The sequence below is a fragment of the Triticum dicoccoides genome, chromosome 3B (genome assembly GCF_002162155.2).
Source record: "Triticum dicoccoides isolate Atlit2015 ecotype Zavitan chromosome 3B, WEW_v2.0, whole genome shotgun sequence".
NCBI classification, from domain to species: domain Eukaryota; kingdom Viridiplantae; phylum Streptophyta; class Magnoliopsida; order Poales; family Poaceae; genus Triticum; species Triticum dicoccoides.
The window spans coordinates 13,318,976-13,340,781 of NC_041385.1; positions in this window are offsets into that span (position 1 = coordinate 13,318,976).

Here is a 21,806-nt window from a genome sequence, read left to right on the forward strand (position 1 = left end):
AATCTTTACCTCCGGACCATTCCGGAACTCCTTGTGACGTCCGGGATCTTATCCGGGACTCCGAACAACATTCGGTAACCACATACAAACTTCCTTTATAACCCTAGCGTCATCGAACCTTAAGTGTGTAGACCCTACGGGTTCGGGAACCATACAGACATGACCAAGACGTTCTCCGGTCAATAACCAATAGCGGGATATGGATACCCATGTTGGCTCCCACATGTTCCACGATGATCTCATCGGATGAACCACGATGTCAAGGACTCAATCAATCCCGTATACAATTCCCTTTGTCTAGCGGTATAGTACTTGCCCGAGATTCGATCGTCGGTATACCGATACCTTGTTCAATCTCGTTACCGGCAAGTCTCTTTACTGGTTCCATAACACATCATCCCGTGATCAACCCCTTGGTCACATTGTGCACATTATGATGATGTCCTACCGAGTGGGCCCAGAGATACCTCTCCGTTTACACGGAGTGACAAATCCCAGTCTTGATTCGTGCCAACCCAACAGACACTTTCGGAGATACCTGTAGTGCACCTTTATAGCCACCCAGTTACGCTGTGACGTTTGGTACACCCAAAGCATTCCTACAGTATCCGGGAGTTGCACAATCTCATGGTCTAAGGAAAAGATACTTGACATTAGAAAATCTTTAGCATACGAACTACACGATCTTTGTGCTAGGCTTAGGATTGGGTCTTGTCCATCACATCATTCTGCTAATGATGTGATCTCGTTATCAACGACATCCAATGTCCATGGTCAGGAAACTGTAACCATCTATTGATCAACGAGCTAGTCAACTAGAGGCTTACTAGGGACATGGTGTTGTCTATGTACCCACACATGTATCTAAGTTTCCTATCAATACAATTATAGCATGGATAATAAACGATTATCATGAACAAGGAAATATAATAATAACTAATTTATTATTGCCTCTAGGGCATATTTCCAACAGTTGTAAGGTTGCATGAATTCAACCTGCAAACTCATAAGTTAACATGGGCGTCTGGATTTCACCCTTTTCTGGACGCATCGCAGTGGCCAGAGTATCACGGTCCTAACATTAGGCCCGATCCGGAGATGATGGTACAACCCAAGGGTAGAAGGAGAACAAAGTGATACAGGAATGATATGGATGACCTCATGAGCACCAGAGAGTTTGGTAGTGGACATTTCATGGAGCCACGTGATAGAAACCAATGTGGTGGTTGCAATGAAACGACACACAACAAAAGGACTTGCAAAACAAACAAAACTTCAAAAGGGCACAATGCTTCTTCAAGTGGTGGCCTTGGTGGTGGCCAAGGTTCCGATGGTGGTCTTGGTGGTGGCCGAGGTTCCGGTGATGGCCTTGGTGGTGGCCGAGGTTCCGGTGGTGGCCTTGGTGGTGGCCGAGGTTCCGGTGGTGGCCTTGGTGGTGGCCGAGGTTCCGGTGGTGGCCTTGGTGGTGGCCAAGGTTCCGGTGGTGGTCGTGGTCGAGGACGAGTTACCGGTGATGGTGCTCGTGGTAGGGCTAGAAGTTCTGGTGGTGGCCGAGGATCTAGGGGTGGTCGTGGTCGAGGACGAGTTACCGGTGATGGTGCTCGTGGTAGGGGTAGAGGTTCTGGTGGTGGTAGAGGAGGTTTCATGGGTAGAGGCCATGGTAATGCTAGAGGAATGTTTGGATACCTAGATGGACCATTTCCGTACGTGGCTACACTTCATAATTATTTTCATGTTTCCCAATATTATTTTGATGTTGTTTTTGTCCTTACTAACTAATGTCTTGCAATTTTTCATAGATATGGCGGCTTCTCAACCCAACAAGGCAACAATGAAGGGGCTTGAGGATGGCGAAGGTGGCTCATCTCATAAGGAAAAGGGAGGAGGAGGAAGAAGAAGGGAAAGGGGCCTTGCTCTACACAACAGAGCTATGATGTGAACTGTGCCATGCTTTCGACCTTCGTGAGCTATGTGTACTCTAAATTGTGCCTCCTCTATGTGTACTCCTTTATGTGATGAACAATGTGATGTCACAATTGCTTTGGACTCCTCTATGTGTACTCCTTTATGTGGTGAACTATGTGATGTCACAATTGCTCTAGACTCCTCTATGTGTATTACTTTATGTGGTGAACTCTTTCCCGCTACCCGTTTCCCGCCAACTCTTTCCCGCCAACTCTTTCCCGCCAACTCTTTCCCGCTACCCGTTTCCCCGGCAGCCTCTCCCCGCCATATGTTCCCGCCAACTCTTTCCCGCTACCCGTTTCCCGCTACCCGTTTCCCGCCATATGTTCCCGTCCACTCTTTCCCGCCATATGTTCCCGCCAACTTTGTCCCACCACCCGTTTCCCGCCATATGTTCCCGCCAACTCTTTCCCGCCACCTATAAAACCCCCTTCAGACGGAGTTGGCTAAGCATTCCAGTGTAGTGTAGTTGAGATGTCCCATTATCCTTTCAATCGTAGTTTTCACCCTGGGATGAGCATGACTCTTCTGAGCGTAGCTACCGATTTCAGGATGGACAATACGATAGTTCCATGGGACAAACTCACCGGTAGTGACACCATAATGAATGAGTTGGCTCACCAATTATGTAGGTCTGGGTGGCCTGAAAGGACCTATGAGGAGGTACGTAAAGAACTTCTTAGGTTGCATGAAAGGTGGAAGAAGGTGGTGGTGCCGAAGAGTGAAACTTTCAGAAGGATTTCAGCAAATAATCCATCTTTATGGATTGAGGAGAGCGAGGACGAAGATGATATCTTCATGCCACCGCTTCCGGGTTCTGCATCTTCGAAGGGAAAGAGTTCTCCATTGTTGAAGGGCAAGGTTTCTTCATCGTCGAAGGGCAAGAGTTCTGCATCGATGAAGGATGACGATGATGACTTCATGTAGTTTTATGTTTTATGTTGTATGTTGTAAGTTCACTCGTACGTACCATTTAGTTTAGATGCAGTTCTATGTAGTTGTTTGTACTGTCTTGTTGTACGAGCATTCTGTTCTATCTAAATATGATGTTGTAGTTCGGATAACATCGTACATCAACAAATTATTAGTTAATGATCCAACAGTTTTCACAATATAAATGCCAAGTACAGCAATAGTTTAGCAATAAGACATTTTTTGGTGACATAGAAATAATTAACAAGTCTTGGTGACATAGAAATAACAAGTCTTGGTGACATAGAAATAACAAGTCTTGGTGACATAGAAATAACAAGTCTTGATGAGTTTGTTTTTGACTTCCTGTTCTGACGGAAACACCAAACCAGGGGGCGTTGTAATGCACTTTGGCAACGCCAATGGAGCCGGCATTCCAGACCTACATAAAAATGCTGTATTTGGCTTGGCATTTCCTTAAGACAGAGGCTGCCTGGGGTTCCTCCACGAAACGTTGTGGTGTACGCCTGCAACGCCAAAGATCATGGCGTTTCTGCTCTACATAGAAACGCTGAATTTGGCTTGGCGTTCCTTTAAGACAGAGGCTGCCTGGGGTTTCTCCACGAAACGTTGTTGTGTACGCTTGCAACGCCAAAGGTCCCGGCGTTTCTGCTCTACATAGAGACGCTTCACGTGGCTTGGCGTTCCTTTAAGACAGAGGCTGCCTGGGACACGTACATGAAACATTGCCGTTCACACCAGAAACGCCAAACCTGGTGGCGTTTCTAGGCCACATACAAACGCCAATGTCTTTGGCATTTCTGACCTTTTATGCAGATGACAGCAAACCATTCCAGGTACAGCAACAGATTAATAGTTAATGATCCAACAGTTTTCACAATATAAATGCCAAGTACAGCAACAGTATAGCAATGAGACATTTTTTGGCAACGAACTTAACATGATCCATCCTACATAATAATTCACAAGTCTTTGTGACATACAAATAACAAGTCCATCAGATATAGAACTAACAAGTTCGCTCCATCTGAAAAGCTAACTACATTTCTAGTTCACCAAATATAGAACTAACAAGCTCGCATCAGTCATAACTTCACTTCTTGCCTCTTTTCGCAACCATCTTCCCCCTATTGGCGTAGCCCTCTGGAGTGCTCTGCCATCGAGGACGTCGGATGTTCCTTGAGCTAACTCGGCGTGCTTCTTCAGAAGGCTGAGAAGGTTGAGTTGGCTGTGGAGCATCTTCCATCTGCGAAGCCCCAAGCTCCACATAGTCCGGATCCGCATCGTAGTCTGTCTCCTCCTCTTCATCTTCCTGTTCATCAATCCGTGCTCGGCTAGAAGAAGCACCTCCTCGGCTGGAAGAAGGACGAGCGGAAGAACCACATGCTTGGCTCGAAGATGGACGAGCGGAAGAAAGAACATCCATTCTATACTGAGCACGTGCACGCACATCCGTTGATGAACCGCCATGGCAAGAGAGTAAAGCAACTAGTGTTCGGCAACGATTCACAACCTTCTGCAGAGGCAAAGGCATTGACATGTAAATATGCAAAAATAGTTCACATGATATAAAATAAATGTTCATATTAAAAAGGCCTCTAACCTATAGAGTACTCCTAACGAGACCGTCTGTTTCTCTACCAGGTGCGCGGCCAAGCACCACATTACTATCATTGATACATCTCCATAGCTCCGTGCCCTGAATAAAACTTAAGTGACACACCACTCATGAAGAAATGATACATGTTCAAAAAAGAGACAAAAATGCATACCACTCGGTCATGCAGAGGGCCATAATCTAGGTGCGCTCCAATGGTCTCTCTAATAGAGTTGTTGAATGCACCATCAGCAGCCTCACTTGGCATTACTTCCAAGCAATCGGCACGAGTCCAAGCACCCTTAAGGATAACTCTATACTCTTTGCGAAGCCACTCCAAATGCCTTAAATATGCCCCTTGTCGTTGTCAGGTGTGTGATCATCTTCAACTCGGGCATTCCTCTGAGCATTCCACATGTCCACCCACATAAGATGGTGATCCTCCCAATTAATGACATTCTTGTTGTGTTGCCGGCTCGTCCTACAAAGCATGAGAAGTATCGGTATCAATTTTATTTTCAGTGGTTACACATTGATCAACATATGGTACAAAAACTCTCACCTATGTAGCACCACACTTGTCTCAACATACTCCGGCGGGGTGCGTTGTTGTACTCCAAATTGCTTCGAAACACGATGTGGAAGATGCCACTCCACCGCAAAAAAACATATCATGGGGCAACGCACACGCCAAAGATGTTGGTCACGAAAGCACATATTGCTCAAAGGGAACTGCCTAAGTACCATGTACGGCCTCCAATTAACCTACATCACAACATGTCACTAGCTCATGCACAACAACCAAAAATCTGAATTGATAGCAAGGCATTATATTTACCTGGTTGTAAGTAAGCATGTCAAGCTCGCTTATGTATGCCTTGTACCGCCCCATGGCTGCGATACTAGACACTTGGACATTAGCCCACGTGTATGCGATAGTGGGATACCGCACTTCATCCCCGTCAAAAGGCCACTCCCAAGGTTCTTCCGGAGCAATGGTCAAGTTACGGCCCACAGGGATACTGAGGGAGTCCCGGACTAGGGGGTGTCCGGATAGCCGAACTATCATGGTCGGCCGGACTCCAAGATTATGAAGATACAAGATTGAAGACTTCGTCCCGTGTCCGAATGGGACTTTCCTTGGCGTGGAAGGCAAGCTTGGCCATACGGATATGTAGATCTCCTACCATTGTAACCGACTTTGTGTAACCCTAGCCCTCTCCGGTGTCTATATAAACCGGATGGCTTTAGTCCATAGGACGAACAACAATCATACCATAGGCTAGCTTCTAGGGTTTAGCCTCCTTGATCTCGTGGTAGATCTACTCTTGTAACACACATCATCAATATTAATCAAGCAGGACGTAGGGTTTTACCTCCATCAAGAGGGCCCGAACCTGGGTAAAACATCGTGTCCCTTGTCTCCTGTTACCATCCGCCTAGACGCATAGTTCGGGACCCCCTACCCGAGATCCGCCGGTTTTGACACCGACATTGGTGCTTTCATTGAGAGTTCCTCTGTGCCGTCACCATCAGGAAGGATGCCCTTTCCCGTCTTTAAAGACAGCACTGTCGTCAAGGGAGCTTTGGCCGCCGGCCAGACTGTCCGGCTAGGCGGTTTTCTTATGACCGCCTGTTCGGCCACCGCTCCGACAATGACCTCTCGGGTCATTAAAAGCGATCTTCACGTCAGTTCAGAATTCGCCGAGCAGCTGGATCCGATTGAGCTCTCCTCCGTAAACGAGCTCTTGGATCGCATAGACGCCCTGGGAGTCGCTACCGACTACGATCAGATTGGGCTTAAAACCGATCTGAGAGAAATTAACTCTCCCCAGGTTACCCACCACGTTGTTGTGGTAGACGAACAATGCGGCGACTCTTCTTCTATGTTAAAAACCAACTATGTCCGGATTCCCGATCCCTCCATGCCGGATTCCCGCGGAGGCTCGGACGCTAATCGAATACTGAACCTAAAGTCAGGCATCAGACCAGATTTGTTGGAAAGCGTCCAGCAAACCAAACTTCCGAATCCGGAAGCTTCTTGGCCTTTGAGCCTCAGATCGGGCGGGGTCCCGAACTTAATTCCACCCGCCCACCCAAACATAAGCGATCCATCTCAAATACGGCAAGAGCCCAATGAAACAGTACATCATTACTAGGCCAGATTCCTCCTGGTTATGAACAGGATAAAGGACTGCCGTGAAGAAAGCGCGATTTCAATCTTCTGCAACAATTGCACGGACAAGGGAATCATAAACGCCATCAGCCGTCGCAAAGTTACACGCTTCGCCGACCTAGCGACCATTATACAAAAATACTGCACGATGGAGAGTGCCTGGAAAACCGAAACTAGGTTTTAGGACAATCCGGCCCTGAATACAACCCCAGTCCGAAATAAAAGGGTGCGTCATACTCAAGCACCTGGGTTAAAAACCAAAAAGCAAAAAACCCCTAAAGGGTACGGAACCGTACTGGAGGGATGGCTCAACGGACCCTGCAAAAACCACAGTACGGAGGGCGCCACTCCAACACATAGCCTTCGAGCATGTTGGATATTACGACAGGTGGCCAAAAGTGGGGAAGGCTTTTTAGCCCCGGGCAACCAGCCCATTAGTACCAGTACGGAATTAACAGTCTTCGAGACTTTCGCGTCAAATAACATGCGGAAACGAACAATCCGCAGCCTTGCTGAAGTCTACCAAGTAGCAACAACAAATCCATGGACCGACACGGCTATCACCTTCAATGCCAGCGACGAACCTAAATTCCGAACAGCTAGAGCACCAGCCGCATTGGTCCTCAGTCCGATAGTGGACGGCTTTCGTCTTATCAAGGTACTCATGGATGGCGGCAGCGGATTAAACCTCATCTATGAGGAAACCCTTCAAAAAATGGAAATTGACTGGAGCCGCATTGAGCGAAGCAGCACAACCTTCAGGGGAATAATCCCTAGTCGAGAAGTACGCTGCACAGGAAAAATCACACTAGATGTAGTGTTCGGCTCGCCGGACAATTATAGGTCCGAAGAGGTCACGTTCCAAGTGGCCCCATTCGGCAGCAGATATCACGCTTTGTTAGGGCGAGAGGCATTCACAATCTTCCAAGCTATACCCCATTACGGGTACATGAAGCTCAAAATGCCCGGACCCAATTGAGTAATTACTCTCGCCAGTGATCCAGATACAGCACTCCGCGCTGAAAATAAGACAGCCGCACTGGCCCTAGAGGCATTATCCGAAGCCCTAGCGGCAGAGGAACTAACTGCGCTGCGCAGCACGGTGGATAGGGACGATGTGATACTCGATAAGAGGTCCAAGTCCACCTCTTTTAAACCAGCAGATGAAATAGTCAAATTTCAGGTCCATCCAACGGACCCCACAAAGACGGCATCCATTGGGGCAAAATTAAATCCTGATGTAGAAGCCGCACTACGAGAATTCCTTCGGGAAAATTGGGACATTTTTGCCTGGCACCCTTCAGACATGCCAGGAATCCCACGCAGGCTGGCAGAGCAGAGTCTAATTATCCTAAAAGGATTCAAGCTAGTCAAACAAGCTCTTCGGCGATTTTCCGAACCCAAAAGACAGGCAATGGGAGAGGAGCTAGCCAAACTCTTAGAAGCCGGATTCATCAGAGATATAAAACATCCGGACTGGCTAGCCAACCTAGTAATGGTACCAAAAAAGGACAAATCCTGGCGCCTTTGTGTCGATTTCAAAGACCTTAACAAGGCCTGTCCAAAGGACCCTTTCCCTCTCCCTCGCATCGACCAAATCATCGATGCTACCGTAGGGCACGATTCATTGTGCTTCCTCGACGCATATTCCGGATACCATCAAATCAAGATGGCAGAAAAAGACCAGGCCGCAATGGCATTCATTACTCCATATGGGCCATTCTGCTTCAACACAATGCCCTTCGGACTCAAAAACGCCATCGCAACATATCAGCGCATGATTCAGACATGTCTGGCTACCCAGATAGGCAAAACAGTAGAGGCATACATAGAGGATGTGGTCGTCAAGACCAAGCACGTCGAAACTCTAGTAGACGACTTGAGGGTGACATTTGACGACCTCCGAGCATATGACATTAAGCTCAACCCAGAAAAATGTGTCTTCGGAGTACCAGCCGGAAAGCTTTTGGGCTTCATTGTATCTGGTAGAGGAATTGAAGCAAACCCAGCCAAGATCCGAGCTCTGTCACAATTGGATATCCCAAAAGACCTCAAGCAAATACAAAAACTGACTGGGTGCGTAGCGGCTCTAAGCCGCTTCATCTCCCGTTTGGGAGAAAAGGCTCTGCCCCTCTATCGCCTCCTTCGGCGCACCGAACACTTCGAATGGACGGATGCTGCCACGGCCGGACTCGAATAATTCAAGGCCATACTCGCAACAAATCCGGTACTAGCCGCGCCCAACCTGGGCAAACCTATGTTATTATATATCGCAGCAACACATCAAGTTGTCAGCGCGGTACTCGTCGTCGAACGAGAAACAGAAGGGCACAGATTCCCTCTTCAAAAACCAGTGTACTACGTATCCACTGTCTTAACTCCATGCAAGTCCCGGTACCCACATTATCAAAAGATAGCGTATGCGGTGTTCATGGCATCCCAGAAGCTGCGACACTACTTTCAAGAGTGTTCCATAACGGTGGCCTCCGAAGTACCTCTCAACGATATTATAAACAACCGCGACGCAACAGGCAGGATTGCAAAATGGGCCATTGAGCTCTTACCATTTGACATAACCTACAAACCACGGCGAGCTATAAAGTCGCAAGTCCTGGCTGACTTCGTCGCCGAATGGACCAAAGCCGAACTCCCTAAAGAGTACGGCGTGTACTCCAATTGGATCATGCATTTCGACGGATCCAAAATGTTGGCTGGCTTGGCGGCTGGCGTCGTCTTGACGTCCCCAACTAGAGACACAGTCCAATACATACTTCAAATAATGTACATGGACTCCAACAACGCAGCCGAATACGAGGCCCTTCTACACGGCCTCCGGATGGCAATCTCCAAGGACTCGAATTCCACCATGTAGCCCGGGATAATAACCAGGCAGCAGACGTGTTGGCACGCATCGGGACAAAATGCGACGCCGTCCCTCCAAACATCTTCCTGGAACGGCTCTTTAAGCCATCCGTATTATGGGAAGAGGAGTCCGGAAATAACAATCCGGAGCCAGCTACCTCACCTAGCCAGTTGGACCCCTTAAAGGGGGAACCCACAAGCACAAATACTTATTGGTCATGGTGGACAAATTCACCAAATGGATTGAAGCCAAGCCGGTTAAAACGGCAGAATCCGGACCTGTGATAGATTTCATATCCGGGGTAGTACACTGTTTTGGCGTCACCCACTGCATCATCACTGATAACGACACGAATTTCATGGCCGACGAGGTTAAACTCTGGTGCAAAAACATGGGCATCAAGCTCGACTATGCTTCAATCTATCACCCCCAAACTAACGGTCAAGTCGAGCGAGCAAATGGTCTAATCATGAGCGGCATCAAACCCAGACTAGTGCGGTCCCTCAAGGAGTCTAACACGCACTGGGTAGAGGAGCTCGACTCCGTACTCTGGGGGCTATGGACCAGGCCAAACCGAACTACCGGATTCACACCATTTTTCATGGTGTACGGCGCAGAGGCAGTTCTGCCCTGCGATATAATTCATGACTCACCTCGCGTGCGCATGTACGAAGAAAGAGAAGCCGAGCTGGATCGGCAGGACAGTTTGGACGCCTTAGAGGAGGAGCGGGACGTGGCAAAAGCTCATTCCGCATTTTATCAACAGCAGGCTCGAAGATATCAAAGCAGAGAAGTACGGGCCAAAGCTTACAATGTTGGCGAACTTGTTCTAGGCCTGCCGGACAAGAAAAAGGACAAACTTAAGCCCAAGTGGGAAGGTCCCTTCATCATCGACCAAGTCCTGATCGGCGGAGCATACCGTCTATGTAACGCATCTGACAACCGACTCGAGCCGAACCCATGGAACGCAGCCCGTCTCCGAAGATTCTATGCCTAACGCCGGACTCAGAGTTCGTCTCACTCCTCAGTCCATCTTTTTACATTTTCACTATCTCTTGTCCCCCTCCTTCTTCCCACTTTTTTTTCAATACCTTTGATAGGCTGATTTGCGCATTGTTCGCACACACTTGATGTGCTCCTAGCACTCATTATACCTGGGGGCTTCTTTAAAATAAGCTTATTTATACAGGCTTCATGCCCAACACATGTTTCATACTTCCGCATGTACCTTTTATTCACCATTATATGCATCGATATGACTTAAGTTTAGGCTAAGCTGGGTTGCCTGGTTCCTGTGCTTACCCCTACATTCCCGATTGTTCGGCTAGGAGGTAAAGGGAGCACCTCTACGATTGTTACTGCCGGGTCAGCCGGATGTGTACCTCGGACTGGGTGAAGCCGAAAGCTAGCGTTCTTAAGAGAATATTCGGTCGGTGACTTGAAAGATGATTTATTACTTACTTATTTATTTGCCCCCAGCTGCTTTTTCTGGTATTTTCGCAATCCGGACATGCACTTTAGGGCATGCTTCCTAGGGAAAGGAACCCTTAATGGAACTATTCTCCCTGGAAGATGTTTCTTACTAACCATGTAATATAACATAGCTAGTTGGGCACTTGTCTGATAAAGCAATTATGACCCCGACGCCTTGTCTCCACGCATGCCCCGGTTCTTCTATAACCGTAAGGGTATTCAGACACACTCCGGACTATTGGGTCCCGAGGTTGAAGCGAAAAGGTCCGCAAAGACAAACGATCTACAATCCGGATAGAAGGCATTTTACATGTCATTTCAAATTACATCGTAAAACTGACTGATTGTACTCCTCTTCAATCCCATCTAACAGGCTGTCTAATTTACATTCCTGTTGGGAATATTTCACGGCCAGCTCTACTTGGCCGTACATCAAGCTCACAGGGATCTCCTTCCCATCAGGCCCAGCAGGTCTGACCTCGGCCATGTGGTTTGGGTCAGCCTTCGGGTACCGCGTCTTCACCATGGCCCAGGCCTCCCTGGCGCCTTGACGGCAGGCCGATATCTTCCACAGACAGAGGCGTCGCCGTGCTCCCTGAAGTTTCTCAGCAAGCCCTCCAAGGCCCTCGGGTAGGGAGACGGAAGGCCATAAGTCCTGAACGACACCACTCATCGCCTGCCGAACACGTTCGAGCAGTTGCACCAGCTCGGGAAGTTGGCCACCCGTTGAACCAGGCATTTCCTCTGCAGGGCGACCTGTGAGCACACCTAAAGACACATTTCTGTCAATCGAATTCCTCGTTGAATTCTTCTTTTCAAAGGAATTTGCTCAAGCACTTACTATAAATGCCGCGACGAAGCCGCTGATTCTCCTTCACGGAGCCAGACAGCTGGGCCCGAACACCTTTCAGCTCTTCTCCTAGGTGGGTGTGGGCATCTTAGAGCTTGTTTCTCTCCTGCTACACCTTCATAAGCACCCTCTCGCCGGCCTTTAGCTGATGCAATAGCTGTTGCTTGTCCGGATCTAGTCCGACGCCCTCTGCAATATTATTGTCAGATTTACGCACACGCCGCACTTTGTTAACTACTTATCTTTTCGAAGTACGTATTACCAGCGGGGGTCTCTGTGGCTCCCCCTGTGGTGGCTAGTGCGGCCTCAAGTTGGGCCTTGCACTCTTGCAGTTCCTGGGACAGGTGGGTATTCTTCTCCGTAAGATCCTGCATAATAAATGATCCTTAAATCAGTTATTTTAACTATTTTAAGTCTCGGGGGCTACTAGCATATATAACTATTAAAATTACTTACCTGTATGTCCTTCACATACTACTCCGTGGCTCTGGTTAAACCATCTTGAGCAGCACGGAGGTGCGCGTTTCCCGCATCAAAGGCATTCAACGCCTTCGGGGAGAAACACGCGTCACGAAGAACTGTTCGGCGACGCCTGTGATTCATGGCGCTCTCCACCTCAGACCGGGTGGCGGACAGCCTGTCGGCATCCTCCGTCGGAGGAGCATCCGGCTCTTGCCTTGTGTTCGCCTCCACTTCCGGACCACGCGATGGAGCATGGCTGGCGGAGGCTTGATTGGCAACCTCTCCGGACCCTGTCCGGCAAGCGCTCTTTCTCCTGGAAAAAGTTATGAGCATTAATATACCCCCTAGGGATCCTTCCCTTAAAAACAACGGGGCGTCGTACCGTTGCGGCGACATTTCGATTCGCATCGCACTCCTCTTCTGCCTGCTGGGCCGAACTGATCCTTGTTGGTCAGCCGCCGCAGGTTCGGCTTCCCGCCCTAAAGGCACCTCCTGCGATGCACCATCAGTATAGGATGGTCAGAGTTGAGCACGGATCAAATGATGGTGTCAAGACCTCGGTCGTAGTCACCTGGGAGGCCAGAAACAAACCGGGGTAGTCAGCCGTAATGGCGACTAGGGCATTATCCATGCTAAGTTGGTGGAACACCCCGTCAATCAGCTCCACCTTTATGTCCGGATCCTCTTCGGAGGTCAGATCAAGGGATCGTTCCGGATCCTCGGGCTGTGGAGTTAGGCTTTGTATGCCCTCCACGTCCCGACGCAGCTCCTGCGTCGAAATCACAAATTAAGATACTTGACTTTGGAAGTATGGATTGGGTAGATAAACGTCCGCTTACCCAGCTCCGAGGGTTATTCATGGAGAATCCGTTCAATGGATTTATGCGAAGAAAGTCCTCCTCCTCCCCCTTGTACAAGCCGGACAGGATCTTTGCCAGATCGGCTGCCGAGCCCGGCCCTCTGCGGCCATGACGGGTGGCGTCGTCTTCCCCGTTGAAATCCAACATAGGGTGGCCCCTATATTGGAGTGGCTGCACCCCTCGCATAATGCACGTGGCCATGATTCCAATCATGGTCAATCCGGAGTGGGCCAGTAACCTAATCCGGCCCATCAGATAATGGACGCTCCCATCATCCTCCCGTTGAGGGCTCCGCGGGCGCCAACTCAGGCGTTTCTTCAAGGGAGCATTGCTGAACTCCGGGAGGCCGATCCGAACTGGATCCGGCAGAGGGGCGTCCTCCATGTAGAACCATTCCGAAGGCTAGTCTTCGGACGCCTTCTTCGGGGTGCCGGATAGATATCCGGTCCCAGCGATGCGCCATATTTCGGCTCCGCCCACTTGATATATCGACCCCTCATAAGAACGGGGTACGAGGCAAAACAATCTCTTCCACAGTGCAAAATGGGGCTCGATGCCCAGGAACAGCTCGCAAAGAGCTACAAAGCCCGCGATGTGCAAAATGGAGGCAGGTGTGAAGTGGTGAAGCTGGAGTCCGTAGAACTCCAGGAGCCCCCGGAGAAACGGATGTATGGGAAATCCAAGTCCCCTTATTAGATAAGGGACGAAGCATACCCGCTCTCCTTTGGAAGGGTTGGGGACGCTCTCCGCCTGCTTTCCACCCTTGAAGGTGGCCAGTCCGGCTCGAACCGGAACCATGAAAGCTGGGGGAAGATATCCCTCGGTTTGGAGCGCCACTAGCTCCCTGTGTGGAACTGAGCATCTCCCCCAATCTCCTGGCTTAGGGCTGGGAGCGCGAGAGGAGGAGCCGCGTCGACTATCCATGATAGAATGGATTTTTGTCAAAGGCGCTTCGATGAGAACTTGCGGATGGAGGGTGGTGTGAGCTGGATCTAGATCCTCGCCTCTCTTATAGGCGGCTCGTTCACACAGCTAGGGGGTAAAATGTAAAAATACCCTAGCTTTTCGCATTCATACGACACGTGGAAGAAGGCCATTATTGGGCGTAGAAGCCAAGGAGCGCAACATTTATAAGGAAGCCGGATACTATTCGACAGGAACATGAAGTTTGAAGGAGAACCCGCCTTGCAATGCCGAAGACAACATGCGCGCCGGACTCGTCGTCATTGAAGCCTGGTTCAGGGGCTACTGAGGGAGTCCCGGACTAGGGGGTGTCCGGATAGCCGAACTATCATGGTCGGACGGACTCCAAGATTATGAAGTTACAAGATTGAAGACTTCGTCCCGTGTCCGGATGGGACTTTCCTTGGTGTGCAAGGCAAGCTTGGCGATATGGATATATAGGTCTCCTACCATTGTAACCGACTCTGTGTAACCCTAGCCCTCTCTGGTGTCTATATAAACCGGATGGCTTTAGTCCATAGGACGAACAACAATCATACCATAGGCTAGCTTCTAGGGTTTAGACTCCTTGATCTCGTGGTAGATCTACTCTTGTAACACACATTATCAATATTAATCAAGCAGGACGTAGGGTTTTACCTCCATCAAGAGGGCCCGAACCTGGGTAAAACATCATGTCCCTTGTCTCCTGTTACCATCCGCCTAGACGCACAGTTCGGGACCCCCTACCCGAGATCCGCCGGTTTTGACACATGGTCCCGAGGTCCGTATGGGTGCCGTTTTTATCGAGGCCGGTCTTCGGGCGGCGCTTGCGTCGCCGTTTTGGTTGTTTGTTGGGGGAGTTGTCCTTCACCACGTCCCGTTTTTCCTACACCTACCCGAGACCATGTGTCAAAACCGGCGGATCTCAGGTAGGGGGTCCCGAACTATGCGTCTAGGCGGATGGTAATAGGAGACAAGGGACACGATGTTTTACCCAGGTTCGGGCCCTCTTGATGGAGGTAAAACCCTACGTCCTGCTTGATTAATATTGATGATGTGTGTTACAAGAGTAGATCTACCACGAGATAAAGGAGGCTAAACCCTAGAAGCTAGCCTATGGTATGATTGTTGTTCGTCCTATGGACTAAAGCCATCCGGTTTATATAGACACCGGAGAGGGCTAGGGTTACACAGAGTCGGTTACAATGGTAGGAGATCCACATATCCGTATCGCCAAGCTTGCCTTCCACACCAAGGAAAGTCCCATCCGGACACGGGATGAAGTCTTCAATCTTGTATCTTCATAGTCTTGGAGTCCGGCCGATCATGATAGTTCGGCTATCCAGACACCCCCTAGTCCGGAACTCCCTCAGTAGCCCCTGAACCAGGCTTCAATGACGACGAGTCCGACGCGCATGTTTTCTTCGGCATTGCAAGGCGGGTTCTTCCTCCAAATAATTTATAGAAGATTGTGAACACCAGGATAGTGTCCGGCTCTGCAAAAATAAATTCCACGTACCACCGTAGAGAGAATAATATTATACAAGTTCAATCTGCTGACGTATTTTGTGGCGTGACGTCACACCATTACCAAGCCTTTACTCGAATTGTTTTTATTGTATCACCTCAGCGCATTTAGCGAGGCGGTTTCCTTGGCACGTCTTGTCGAAGCAGAGATCGTGTTCCCCTTATTCCGGGATTCCCATCAATATGGACGTGGGTAACCCAACCGCGCCATTGATTGTGACGCTTGGGAGATAAGCGAGTTTTACCAGGCCGGTGGGGACACATGTTTTTGTCCGCCCATATAAGGGGATAAAGATCCAACCCTTTTACCTGCGCCTTCTTCCTCCTTGGCTTATCCATATCCGCGAACTCGAGCTCCAGCGCCCAAGTCCGCACTTCTCACCTCAACCTTCTCCAACTATGTCCGGAGTGGGAGGCAAGTGGATGGCCTCCTCCGTCATGGAGGGGCAGATCCAGAAGCTGCGCGACGCCGGATATTTGTCCATCGACATCGCACACCGGCTCCCCGATGAGGGAGAGCTCATCCCCACCCCCAGGCCCCATGAGATGGTAGTATTTCTTCCCCATTTCCTCCGCGGACTGGGCTTCCCACTTCATCCCTTTGTCTGGGGGCTCATGTTCTACTACGACCTAGATTTCCATGATCTGGCCCCGAATTTCATCCTCAACATCTCGGCGTTTATCGTCGTGTGCGAGGCCTTCCTCTGCATCCAGCCCCACTTCGGCTTGTGGCTCAAGACCTTCAGTGTCAAGCCGAAGGTTGTGAAGGGCAGCCAAGCGGAGTGCGGAGGCACCATGGTGGGCAGGATGTCCCACGTTACGTGGCTGGAGGGCACTTTCGTGGAAACCATTAAGGGGTGGCAATCGGGGTGGTTCTACATCACCGAGCCGCTTGACCCTGATTGGGCAGCGGCCCCCGAATTCAGATCCGGCATCCCTACACGGCTCACCTCCTGGAAAGGGAGTGGCCAGATCTGGGGAGATTCGGAGGAGCTGACCGGACTCCAAGCCTTTATCCAGAAGCTGGTGGACAAGAAGCTCAAGCTTGTCAACGTAGTCCAGGTCATGCTGATCCGCCGGATTCTCCCGTGCCAACGACGGGGCTTCAACATGTGGGAGTTCGATCCGGCGCAGCACCAGACTCTGAGCGGGCTCTTCGACACTACGTACGAAGATGTCTGGAAGGTGCTGTTCAAGGGCGCCGAGGCTCCCGCATCCACTACTGAAGATCGCGGATTCCGCTCGCAGCGTCCAGCTGACGAGGTAAGTGATTTTGCCACTTGTTTTCCATAGTTCGACTCTATGCGGGATCTAAACTCCCTTTACCTTTGACAGGACTGGCTGGCGAAGGCCGAACGGACTATCTGTCCGGCCCCATTGCCAGAGGACCCAGCGGACGCCCGCCTAACGGGGCTGCTGGCTCCGGTACCCCACGTGGTGCCGGAGAAGAAGGCCAAGAAGAAGGCCAAGAAGAAGGCCACGGGGACTCGGAAGAGTTCCCATTTTCAGGTGCTATCGGATGATGAATCCAAGGCCGACTCCTCCCACCAAGGCGAGGAGGAGAAAAAGAAAGCCTCTCCCCCAGCGGGGGGAGGGAAGAAAAGAAAGGCCTCCCCAACAAGGGAGGCCGAAGGGTCCAAGAAGGGAAAAACTCTTCCCCCGGACTGCTCTGCCAACGCCAGTGACGACGACGAGGACTGGCCTCCAAGGGCCAAGCCCCTGGCGAGATCGTAAGTATCCGGATTCCCGAATAACTTCAAGGTTTTTCCTTTTCACCACATAATGTCTTTCTAATGCCGCATACAACCCTGCAGTCCGCCCAAGGATGATCTTCCCGCTTCGTCGAGCGGGTCCTTAGGTGCGTCGGATATGGATTCTCTTCCGACTGCCTCCACCCCCCGTGACGCGGATGATGCCGAGGTGGGATCCCAGGAAGGGACCCACCAGGAGGAGAAGGCCCCGGAGGTGTCGCAGGACAACCTCCCGGACTTTGCACCGGATTCGGCCCCGGAACCCACAGTGGCTCCGGAGTCCAGCGGGCGACCCCTTCGTAAGAAGGGAAAGACCGTGACGCCGGCAGCCTCCGTCCAACCGGAGGTGCCGGATAGCTTGCTGGAGGCTCTCAATGGCGCCTCCATCGAAAAGGAACACCGCACCATTATGAGTGCGGTGATTCAGAAGGTGAAGCTCGCCAAGAGCGGGCTGACCGAAGCCTGTAGTAGCCTTCTAACAGGCTTTGAGGTACGAATTTTGATATATGTAAAATAGTACCGCATAGACAGTAGCCCCTGATGCTCGGTTCGGTGTTCGGAAAGAAAAGCCGGACTGAGGATCTAAAAAGATATACGCAGGAGTCATAAAAAATATGTCAATATGGGATTGCAGGCTGTGCTGCTGACCTCTGCCGCACTGACTGCGGAGGTCAATACTTTGAAGGAAAACCTCGAGCGGTCCGAGAACGAGCTCGGCCGTGCCAAGAAGCAGTTCGAGGACAAGGAAGGTGAGTAACACCTTATTAAAATTGTACCTTACAGAAAAGGATTTTGGTTGCAAAAAGAATGACAAGGATAACGTGGGTATTGCAGGGGCCACTAACGAGGTGGCGACCCTGAAAGAGGCGGTGGCCGCGGCCGAACGCAATGCGGCCGCGGAGCGTACCGAGCGAGAGAAGCAGGAGGCGCGAATGGCGGAGGTACAGCAAGAGCTCCAGGATCTCGTGAAAAAATATGAGAGCCTGGAGCGTGACTCGAAGACTCGAGAGTCTGAGCTTGCAACGGCTCTTGAGAGTGCCAAAGCCGCTAAGGCCGAAGCCTACAAGGCCCTCCAGGAGATTGAGGCAGTGAAGAAAATAGCAGCGGGTAAGGCATTTTTCATGCAAAGTAAGCATGTGAGTGTTAATTACCTGTTGCTTACCCGAATTCAGAGCTCTCCAGGAGCGTTCGCAGATCTTCCTCGCAGCGTGTCCGATGCTGCCGCATTCTACCGGGCCGAGGAGGGGAGCTCGATTGAGAAGGTCTTCTGGTATCAGTATGCTGAGGCCGGACATCTGGTGCCCCTTAGCGACCAGCTGAAGCAGCTGGTCGAGCTCCACAAGGCGGCCGAACAGGCCATGAAGGGCCTCATAGTTCGGCTGTGGCCTAAGGAGGCCATGCCTGGGAGCTACTTCGGCCTGGTGCGGCGGCTGGTGGATGCGTGCCCGTAGGTTGAAGTCATCAAGCACTCCGCCTGTATTGAGGGTGCCCGTCGGGCCCTTGCCCGCGCAAAGGTGCACTGGGGCAAGATGGATGCCCAGAAGCTTGTGACGGACCCGCCACCATAGGGCAAGGAGCATCGCACGCCCGAGATGTATTATAAAAGTGTGCTGAAGGGCGCCCGCACTATTGCGGGGGAGTGCTCCAAAGATGTAATTTTTTAGTAGACTCGCATTTTGTTATCTTGTGCGCTAAAAACTTAGTTCATACGCGCTAAGCAACGCTTGTTAATTTAAAATATTACCTTCTGTGCGGCTGTTTATCAAATCTGAGAGATGGCAAGTCATCGGCTTCAGCCCCCATGCCACGAGTGCTGGGGTGTTCGGGATAAACTTGAGCACTCTTGTTCCCATTTTTGGGTCCATCTAGGGAGGTGCTCAACATAGCGAACAAGGCAACCGGACTTATAATGCTTGAACACTCTCACTTAGCCATAGAATTCTATAATTTTAAATTTCGGCGAAGCCCCTAGTCTTCGGAAGGCCGAATTTGGGGCGCTATCCACGCCTGGGCCGGACAAGATCCGGCTCCTCGCTCTAAGCGGCATAAGTCTTTAAGGACTCGCAAAAAACCTCTCAAACAGCGACCGGCTCTCGCCTCATCATGACGGTCAGTTTTAGCTTTCTCCACTGAGGCGTTAACCCAGCTCAACTGGGGCGCAATCGCAGTGGTTCTCCCAGTGCTACCTTAGCCGATACAACGGAACGTAAGGTACCAAAACATGGGAGTCGGGCAAACCCAACTATTGACCCAAGACATGATTCGGAGCCGATGCATATAGTGCTAGAAGTTCGGGGTGCCGCACTTGTGAAACTGTTCGGACTTATCACACCATGATGCGGGAAACATAAGCCCCTAGTGTATTTTAGCCGCACCAAAGTGTACGGATGCAACATGTCGTAAATGAACATATGTATAAAAAAGAAATGCAATTATAAGCAAAAAGGTGCTGCATTGTTTTATTCAAGAAGTGCTGCTATGAATGCAGAACGATACAAATAGTGCGATAAGCAAGGGACGGGACTGTTAGACATGTTCCCCTCCAGGGGTAGGCTGCCGAATGGTGAGTAAAACAGATTTAATGCTCATAATGGAGACCACCTGGATATTCGTTGTAGCCTTTATCCTTCCCTGGCTGTTGCATCGTGAGTTCGACAGGTTTGCTGCCGGACAGGGCCTCTGACGAACGGAGTCCTGTGGGTTAAAATAAAAAAGGAAAAAAAGAACGACACACTTGAGATCCCCTGGTGTGGTTGAGCCGCAGTCTGGGCTGATCGTGGTCGTGCCCCTCTCCCCATGCCCATGGTATCTTCAGAGCATAATGGTGTACGCGAAGGACCTGTTTTGACATTTTACAGGGGCTGGGGTTGGGGCCGCACTGCTACGCGTGCTCGGAACGTGCCAGTTGGTCTTGTTGTAGGTTACTCCGGGCGCGCTTAGCTATGTCCGGCCGCTTAACGGCCGGACTCGAGAATTGCCTTAAGAGGCTGCATTGTACTTCTACCGCGAGAGCCGCTATATGTTCCTCCGTTCGGAGAGAACGTTCGGTGTTTCCGTTGACCGTGATGACTCCTCGAGGGCCTGGCATCTTGAGCTTGAGGTATGCGTAATGCGGCACCGCGTTGAACTTTGCAAACGTGGTTCGTCCGAGCAGGGTGTGATAGCCGCTGCGGAACGGAAGTATGTCGAAGATTAACTGCTCGCTTCGGAAGTTATCCGAGGATACGAAGACCACTTCCAGTGTGACTGAGCCTATACAATTGGCTTCTACACCTGGTATGACGCCTTTAAAGGTCGTCTTGGTAGGTTTAATCCTTGAGGGGTCTATGCCCATTTTGCGCACTGTATCCTGATAAAGCAGGTTCAGGCTGCTGCCGCCGTCCATCAGGACTCTGGTGAGGTGAAATCCATCGACGATTGGGTCTAGGACCAATGCGGCGAATCCGCCGTGGCGGATGCTAGTGGGGTGGTCCCTTTGGTCAAAAGTGACCGGGCAGGAGGACCATGGATTGAACTTCGGGGCAACTGGCTCCATCGCGTATACATCCCTTAGCGCACGCTTCCGCTCCCTTTTGGGTATGTGCGTTGCGTATATCATGTTCACCGTCCGCACCTGTGGGGTGAAGCCCTTCTGTCCTCTATTGTTCGGCGGTCGGGTCTCTTCCTCGTCATCGCTATGCAGCCCCTTGTCATTGTTTTCGGCAATTAACTTGCCTGCCTGCTTGAATACCCAACAGTCCCTATTGGTGTGGTTAGCTGGCTTTTCGGGGGTGCCATGTATCTGGCACAAGCAGTCGAGTATTCGGTCCAAATTGGACGGACCCGGAGTAGTTATTTTGAATGGCTTTTTCCGCTGATCGGGTTTAGAGCCTCTGAATCCGGCATTGACTGCCCTATCCTCACTATTGTTGCCGTTAATGCGGCGTTTGTTTTTGTTACGACGCGACCTGCCACTACGGTCCTTGATGTCCGGACTGCCAGAATTTTTGCTGAGGTTGTTGCTGCGTGCTAGCCAGCTGTCCTCACCCACGCAGAAGCGGGTCATGAGTGATGTGAGGGCTGCCATGGATTTCGGCTTTTCCTGTCCCAGGTGTCGGGCAAGCCACTCGTCGCGGATATTATGCTTGAAGGCCATGAGGGCCTCCGTATCCGGACAGTCGACGATTTGGTTTTTCTTGGTTAAGAACCGTGTCCAGAATTGTCTGGCCAATTCGTCCGGCTGCTGAATTGTGTGGCTTAGGTCATCAGCGTCTGGTGGTCGCACATACGTGCCTTGGAAGTTATCGAGGAATGCGGCTTCCAGGTCTTCCCAACTCCCAATTGACTCTGCTGGCAAGCTGTTAAGCCAATGCCGGGCTGGTCCTTTAAGCTTGAGGGGGAGATATTTGATGGCGTGAAGATCGT